Source organism: Vicugna pacos, unplaced genomic scaffold, assembly GCF_048564905.1.
Source record: "Vicugna pacos unplaced genomic scaffold, VicPac4 scaffold_195, whole genome shotgun sequence".
NCBI lineage: Eukaryota > Metazoa > Chordata > Mammalia > Artiodactyla > Camelidae > Vicugna > Vicugna pacos.
The window spans coordinates 320711-329222 of NW_027328874.1; the positions used below are offsets into that span (position 1 = coordinate 320711).

The 8512-nt window shown below is 45.2% G+C and overlaps 2 long non-coding RNA genes across 3 annotated transcripts; both read left to right on the forward strand.

Annotated features, from left to right (window-relative positions):
* The first annotated feature begins 969 nt into the window (after positions 1-969).
* LOC140695316 (uncharacterized) lies at positions 970-1830 on the forward strand. Its single transcript, XR_012071026.1, has 3 exons — positions 970-1195; positions 1404-1494; positions 1625-1830. It is a non-coding gene; the product is annotated as an uncharacterized lncRNA (long non-coding RNA).
* A 4462-nt stretch (positions 1831-6292) lies between these two features.
* On the forward strand, positions 6293-7128 carry LOC140695315 (uncharacterized). Of its 2 annotated transcripts, none has more exons than XR_012071024.1 (3): positions 6293-6492; positions 6701-6791; positions 6922-7128. It is a non-coding gene; the product is annotated as an uncharacterized lncRNA (long non-coding RNA). The 2 variants fall into 2 exon arrangements; XR_012071025.1 differs by having other exon boundaries at positions 6874-7091.
* Positions 7129-8512: the final 1384 nt, after the last annotated feature.

Here is an 8512-nt window from a genome sequence, read left to right on the forward strand (position 1 = left end):
TCGGCCAGTGTCCTATGCTAAGGGCTGGGTGAGTGGATGTTTCCATTGCTCTGTACATGGGAGCGAGTGAGTGCAGGTTGCACTTCTTCTCTGCCAACTGGGCATCGATGAATCAACACTATCCAGATACATTTCACAGAAATGTGATATTTGCTTAGCTCTTTGTTTCTATACAGCCGTGGTGGGAGGGATTGTCCGAAGACAACTATTTTGACATTGTGTTGATATCCCATTTGCAGTCTTTAAGAAGTTTAACAGAACTCATTTACATGTTTTGGGAGTTATACGAAAATGGAGTTATTTTTTGAAACACACTAAATCGACCTAGAAGCCAGACTTGTCAATTTTGGTAACATTTTGTCAGCTCTACGGAAAAGCTAGACAGATAGAATGCAAACTAGCAGTCCAAACTGTTCAAGGGGTCATGTCAGCTCTTTAAGGTTGAAGCCTCCGAAACCAACAGGAACCATGAAATAACTTTTGGAAACATGGAATAACCCCCAACCTTGGATACACTTGTGCATGTGGTGCCCTGTATCCCAATGACACCTACTGGCCAATGTTGGCATTTCAAGGGGTAACATCCCTCTCTAGGAAAATACAAGAGGAAACAAACCAAATATATACATTTAGGTTTGAATCCAAAAGCACCTAGAGGCATTCTAGCTAGGAGAATCCTGCTGCAGTTATGCTAGTCTATTGAGAACCAGGTGTTTTTCTATCAGTGTTGAGAACGCTTAATCATCCGATCCTGTAGTTTAAAGCCATTTAACGCAACCAAGTCTGCACCCCCATGATATAGTGCCCCCGGGGGCTTGACTCAAGTGATAGACGATCCACATAAGCTGTGTCTTTAATGTCATTGGCGACTTTTACAGTTCAGTTCACTTTCTGACTTGTACTATTTACCTTCACTGTCTTGAAAAACTGAAGCCTAATACAGATTCATGTTCAGTCAAAGATTCCCCTCACTTACCACACTCCCTTCACCCCAGGGAAGACATAAACACAACATTTGCTGAATCTAGCGGAAGGACATCGTTTCTAGGTGTGAGCTAAGTATTCAATTTTATCTATTTCAGCCGAGACTATTTGACCTTGAAGGTGTTCACTGTTGTTCACAGAGAGTGAAGCTGGAGGAACTCTGATTCTAGGAGGGGCTTGCTCTTCTCGTAATGGCTTCATTGCAGCTCAGGTACTGATCCTTCAAAATGGATGCCTGAGTGGAGGGGAGGCAAGGGCAAGTGCTCACTAGCTAGGCCCAAACCTGGGAAAAGGCTTACCTGGGCTTGTTGAATTTTGGTCTGAATGGCTTGGGAATGCCCCTTGGGACGTGTGGATTCTCACAACCTCTTCCAAGAACAGGAGCGTTTTGATCATCTCTGCCATTTCTTCTCCTTCAGACGTCAGGGACCTTGGACCCGTTATTGGAGAAGAGAATTGAGGAACTTCCTCAAGTCCACGTTGGCACTCCGTATGTTTCTGCCTGTATCAGTGAGTTTCAATATGTCTCATGAATGTCTTTTGAGCCTGGTATCCTCTACAGCTGTCTCCACGCCAGTATTCTCCATTGTAGCAGAACATCTCTCATCCATGTGTTCGCATCTCTCCTCAATCCGTGCAGCCAGCTTACCGGCCAGCTTCTCTTCGTGTCTCCCCTAAAGTCGACTTCACCAGGACTGGGCAAGTCTGAAAGTACCTCGGAGCCTGACCAGTAAGCTGATGACAGGCAGATCTTCCACTGTCTGCCCTTTCAGGTTCTGGAAACTGACCTGTGACCTCAGGTCTTTGGGCAGCAGCAGTATCTCGAACTTACACAGCTTCCCGGACCAAAGACCTAAGCCAAGCTCCACAGAGGGCGGCAGCCCCTCCATCACACTGATCCACCCACAGAACTCTGCCCGGTTACCTAGGATCCAACAGCCACAACAAGCCTCGCGGTACACACCAACATTCCACCTGGAATCCAACCGCTAACTGCCATCCCCAATGGCTGCTGCATCTTGTCAGTGTTGGGGGAGGGGCTGCATCCGACGAGAGGTTCCTAAGGTAAATGTGATTCTACCCACTAGCGTCCCATGGGCCTTTCTTCTTCCCTCTTTCCTTTTGTTCAGAGCTCTATGCACCGTACCAATGGAGGGAAGTGTGTCCCTTTTCAGTTGATGGTTTCACACGTCTTTAAACTTTCTAACAGTTCACAGTACACAGGGACCCACTAAAGGAGACTTATGTTCCTATAATATCCGTACACCCGGAATACATATGCGTCGCCTGATTTCTGCTGAAACACCCACACTCTCAGGACATGGATCCATTGGATTCATGGGGGCTGAAATTCCAAGAAATGAAACCAACCCCAATGTGCACTTTGCTGTCGGTCTCTTTTGCACTTAGTACACTTTGGCAGAGCTACTTGCCTTTGTTATAGGCTTCTTACATTTCTTCTCTACGTAGCCTAGAATATGGCATTCCTTCATCCTGTTGGAAGACATACAAGTCTACATCACGGACTAGGAATCCATTTGATTCCAAATCGGCATTAGTGTTAGGTCACGATATGCTCTTATGAATCAAAATTTACGAATATGAATGCACGCTTCTGATTTCCGAATACAAGTGTGCTGAGTACATGCAAGCCACGATACTGGGTCGATGCGTTCTGAATGACCCTTGACCTCACCTTGAGTATTTTCTTTTGAATAATCATGGTTCCCTTTGTATATGTCAGCCAACCATACCATTTTGGTGCTTGTTTGTTGGTTTGATTCTTTGTTGGTCTTCTTCTCGCTTGTTTTGCAAACACGTCAGGCCATGCATCTCTCCTTTCGCTTCAAACAGAGTCAAATAAGCTGATTCACTTAAGAGAGTGCTTCCAATCACCTATGATTTCCTGCTTCCCTCTCCCATCTTTAGGGTTTTGATGTCCTCCTTAAGTTCTTCTTCTTTCTTCTCTGCCACACATGCTCTTCTTGCATTTCCAATAATGGTTTCTTCTTTCCATTCCATCTTGCTGCTTTTCTATTCAGGGGAGTTTTCTCAACCTTTCTTTTAGAAAAACTTTTGAACTGCTGAATTCTTTTAAGATTTGCCGGTCTGTAGAATTCTCTAGCTCTGCCGTTATTTGAAATGGTGTTCATGTGGCATAGGCTACCCTAGGTGGCAGCATTTGGCCATTCAGGATATGGTCTGTGTCCTGGCACTCCTCCCTGTCCTGCAATATTGCTGCCGAGATATCAGCTGAAACCCCTCTGGAGGTTTCCTTGTGACTATGTTGTTTCCTCCAGGTGCATTTTAAATCACTCGGATATTCGTGAACTTTGTTGATTTGAATCATACAGCTGCTGGTAGGTCTATTGGGATTCCACCTCCTTCGGATGCTGTGTAATTCCTGAATTCGCATAGATGATTCTTTCTTGGCTTTCAGCAAGTTTCAGTCTGATTTTTCTACAGATAAATTTTCAGACACTTTTTGTTTCTTTATCTCTTGCTTTTCCATCTGGGACTCATGATTTCTATTCTTTCATGCCCTGTCTTAACCCAGGGTTCAACTGCAATGTTTTCATTTGTTTGCACTTGCTTTCCTATGTCTGCTTCTGACCGAGGTTTTTCTCTTCCCCTGTCTTCACAGTCATTCACGCGTCCCTCTGCATTATCTAGTCTGCTAAGGACTGAATTTTAGCCCTGATATTATCACAACCATTGAGTTTCCTGATATTTTTGGCTCGTGTTGAGACTTTCTCTTCCCCTTTTCTGGTATTCTGCCTTTTGTGATTCTGAGACACTGGTGTTCTTCAGTGTTTTCCTGACCTTCATTTTCAACACTTGTTCTGGATAGCGTTTTGCAGACTAGTTGTTTGAAAGCTTATCTTTTGCGCCTTCAATATCTTTGGAACTGAAAATGGTACTTCCTGTTTCTTTTACTGTTCTTCTTCATCTCTACTGGTCAGGTAATATCAGGTATCTAATGTAGACTTCTAGGGCTTTGTTAATTGAAAAATTTAGACTCTTGTCTCTATGCAATTCCATGGGATTTCTGTGAGGACAATTTCTCCTAGGCATTGATGCCATAACCTGTACCTGTGTGTGTTGTTTGGTATATCTCCAATTGCTGGTGTTGCATTAGTTGTGATGAACAACCCATTCTACTTCGATTAGCATAACTTCATTTTGATTATACTTATCTCACACTTCTGAAAGTGCACAGGACACTTCCTCTTGTGGAAATGAAGCTTCTAAAAGTTCTCAGCTCTGCATTCTTCTCTATGTCATTTTGGAGTGTTTCCAAAACAGCAAACTGAGAGTGCTCTTCTGCCTTTTATTGCCACGGGAATGTCCCAATGAAATGAGTTCTTTCCAGAGCTTCTCTGTCTACAGAAACACCTGTGGAAGCATATCTATGGATGTCACATATCAGGGCCTGCTGGAATGATCCCGCAGACCTTCCTTGTTGTCCTAGGTGCCGTACCGTGCCGGTGCCATCCAAAATGTAGCATCCGCTTTTGGGAGATAGTGCTGAAGGGAATGCTTCCTCTTCTCACGCTGTGGACTTGGACCACTCTCCCTTGTCCTCTCATCCTTGTCGCACGGGTGCACGAAGGCAACCACAGAGTTGTTGCGCATCCTGTGACTCAAACCAAACCATAATCCCAGCCCAGGTTATGAATGTAGCATATCCTAAGGCTTTTCATTCTGATTTCAAATTCAAGGCCCCCTGGATCCCTCAGACCAGATGCACGATATCTCTGATTCAGCCCCACACGTGCTCTATTGGCAAAATGCCCAATTGGTCCCTGGTCCTGCAGATGTACTGGGTGTGGCCATGGGACATATCGGTAATCGCAACCGCGCGACCAGTGTGGTTGATTTATTATTGGTACACAGTTCGGTTTGCTCTCTTGATTCGACCCACCACATCCCACAACGCACTCCAGATCCCTGAGACTCAGCGTGTGCCATCATCCGTAGCTCTATGCCTCACTGACCATTGCCTCTGCTACCTCAAATTTGGCAGCTGGGATCTTGGTCTCAGAATTAACTGTGGGGATATTTTGCGCTGGTTTCTTTGAGTTCTCTCAGCCAAGCATCTGCTGTGCACTCTTGTAAATCTCAGCACATCACCTTCAAACCCATGTCTCCTGTCCGCTTGAGAGTGTGCGTCCAAGTTAAACAGAGTTTCACCCTTGTTGCTCCATCACCAGGGGTCCGACCCTGCACTGGTTTCCATTCCCTGCTTTGCCTTCTCCTGCTTCCAGGTGTCCTGAGGCCTCATCCTGTCTTTGGGAGTAACAGACCTCTCTTCGGCCAGTGTCCTATGCTAAGGGCTGGGTGAGTGGATGTTTCCATTGCTCTGTACATGGGAGCGAGTGAGTGCAGGTTGCACTTCTTCTCTGCCAACTGGGCATCGATGAATCAACACTATCCAGATACATTTCACAGAAATGTGATATTTGCTTAGCTCTTTGTTTCTATACAGCCGTGGTGGGAGGGATTGTCCGAAGACAACTATTTTGACATTGTGTTGATATCCCATTTGCAGTCTTTAAGAAGTTTAACAGAACTCATTTACATGTTTTGGGAGTTATACGAAAATGGAGTTATTTTTTGAAACACACTAAATCGACCTAGAAGCCAGACTTGTCAATTTTGGTAACATTTTGTCAGCTCTACGGAAAAACTAGACAGATAGAATGCAAACTAGCAGTCCAAACTGTTCAAGGGGTCATGTCAGCTCTTTAAGGTTGAAGCCTCCGAAACCAACAGGAACCATGAAATAACTTTTGGAAACATGGAATAAACCCCAACCTTGGATACACTTGTGCATGTGGTGCCCTGTATCCCAATGACACCTACTGGCCAATGTTGGCATTTCAAGGGGTAACATCCCTCTCTAGGAAAATACAAGAGGAAACAAACCAAATATATACATTTAGGTTTGAATCCAAAAGCACCTAGAGGCATTCTAGCTAGGAGAATCCTGCTGCAGTTATGCTAGTCTATTGAGAACCAGGTGTTTTTCTATCAGTGTTGAGAACGCTTAATCATCCGATCCTGTAGTTTAAAGCCATTTAACGCAACCAAGTCTGCACCCCCATGATATAGTGCCCCCGGGGGCTTGACTCAAGTGATAGACGATCCACATAAGCTGTGTCTTTAATGTCATTGGCGACTTTTACAGTTCAGTTCACTTTCTGACTTGTACTATTTACCTTCACTGTCTTGAAAAACTGAAGCCTAATACAGATTCATGTTCAGTCAAAGATTCCCCTCACTTACCACACTCCCTTCACCCCAGGGAAGACATAAACACAACATTTGCTGAATCTAGCGGAAGGACATCGTTTCTAGGTGTGAGCTAAGTATTCAATTTTATCTATTTCAGCCGAGACTATTTGACCTTGAAGGTGTTCACTGTTGTTCACAGAGAGTGAAGCTGGAGGAACTCTGATTCTAGGAGGGGCTTGCTCTTCTCGTAATGGCTTCATTGCAGCTCAGGTACTGATCCTTCAAAATGGATGCCTGAGTGGAGGGGAGGCAAGGGCAAGTGCTCACTAGCTAGGCCCAAACCTGGGAAAAGGCTTACCTGGGCTTGTTGAATTTTGGTCTGAATGGCTTGGGAATGCCCCTTGGGACGTGTGGATTCTCACAACCTCTTCCAAGAACAGGAGCGTTTTGATCATCTCTGCCATTTCTTCTCCTTCAGACGTCAGGGACCTTGGACCCGTTATTGGAGAAGAGAATTGAGGAACTTCCTCAAGTCCACGTTGGCACTCCGTATGTTTCTGCCTGTATCAGTGAGTTTCAATATGTCTCATGAATGTCTTTTGAGCCTGGTATCCTCTACAGCTGTCTCCACGCCAGTATTCTCCATTGTAGCAGAACATCTCTCATCCATGTGTTCGCATCTCTCCTCAATCCGTGCAGCCAGCTTACCGGCCAGCTTCTCTTCGTGTCTCCCCTAAAGTCGACTTCACCAGGACTGGGCAAGTCTGAAAGTACCTCGGAGCCTGACCAGTAAGCTGATGACAGGCAGATCTTCCACTGTCTGCCCTTTCAGGTTCTGGAAACTGACCTGTGACCTCAGGTCTTTGGGCAGCAGCAGTATCTCGAACTTACACAGCTTCCCGGACCAAAGACCTAAGCCAAGCTCCACAGAGGGCGGCAGCCCCTCCATCACACTGATCCACCCACAGAACTCTGCCCGGTTACCTAGGATCCAACAGCCACAACAAGCCTCGCGGTACACACCAACATTCCACCTGGAATCCAACCGCTAACTGCCATCCCCAATGGCTGCTGCATCTTGTCAGTGTTGGGGGAGGGGCTGCATCCGACGAGAGGTTCCTAAGGTAAATGTGATTCTACCCACTAGCGTCCCATGGGCCTTTCTTCTTCCCTCTTTCCTTTTGTTCAGAGCTCTATGCACCGTACCAATGGAGGGAAGTGTGTCCCTTTTCAGTTGATGGTTTCACACGTCTTTAAACTTTCTAACAGTTCACAGTACACAGGGACCCACTAAAGGAGACTTATGTTCCTATAATATCCGTACACCCGGAATACATATGCGTCGCCTGATTTCTGCTGAAACACCCACACTCTCAGGACATGGATCCATTGGATTCATGGGGGCTGAAATTCCAAGAAATGAAACCAACCCCAATGTGCACTTTGCTGTCGGTCTCTTTTGCACTTAGTACACTTTGGCAGAGCTACTTGCCTTTGTTATAGGCTTCTTACATTTCTTCTCTACGTAGCCTAGAATATGGCATTCCTTCATCCTGTTGGAAGACATACAAGTCTACATCACGGACTAGGAATCCATTTGATTCCAAATCGGCATTAGTGTTAGGTCACGATATGCTCTTATGAATCAAAATTTACGAATATGAATGCACGCTTCTGATTTCCGAATACAAGTGTGCTGAGTACATGCAAGCCACGATACTGGGTCGATGCGTTCTGAATGACCCTTGACCTCACCTTGAGTATTTTCTTTTGAATAATCATGGTTCCCTTTGTATATGTCAGCCAACCATACCATTTTGGTGCTTGTTTGTTGGTTTGATTCTTTGTTGGTCTTCTTCTCGCTTGTTTTGCAAACACGTCAGGCCATGCATCTCTCCTTTCGCTTCAATCAGAGTCAAATAAGCTGATTCACTTAAGAGAGTGCTTCCAATCACCTATGATTTCCTGCTTCCCTCTCCCATCTTTAGGGTTTTGATGTCCTCCTTAAGTTCTTCTTCTTTCTTCTCTGCCACACATGCTCTTCTTGCATTTCCAATAATGGTTTCTTCTTTCCATTCCATCTTGCTGCTTTTCTATTCAGGGGAGTTTTCTCAACCTTTCTTTTAGAAAAACTTTTGAACTGCTGAATTCTTTTAAGATTTGCCGGTCTGTAGAATTCTCTAGCTCTGCCGTTATTTGAAATGGTGTTCATGTGGCATAGGCTACCCTAGGTGGCAGCATTTGGCCATTCAGGATATGGTCTGTGTCCTGGCACTCCTCCCTGTCCTGC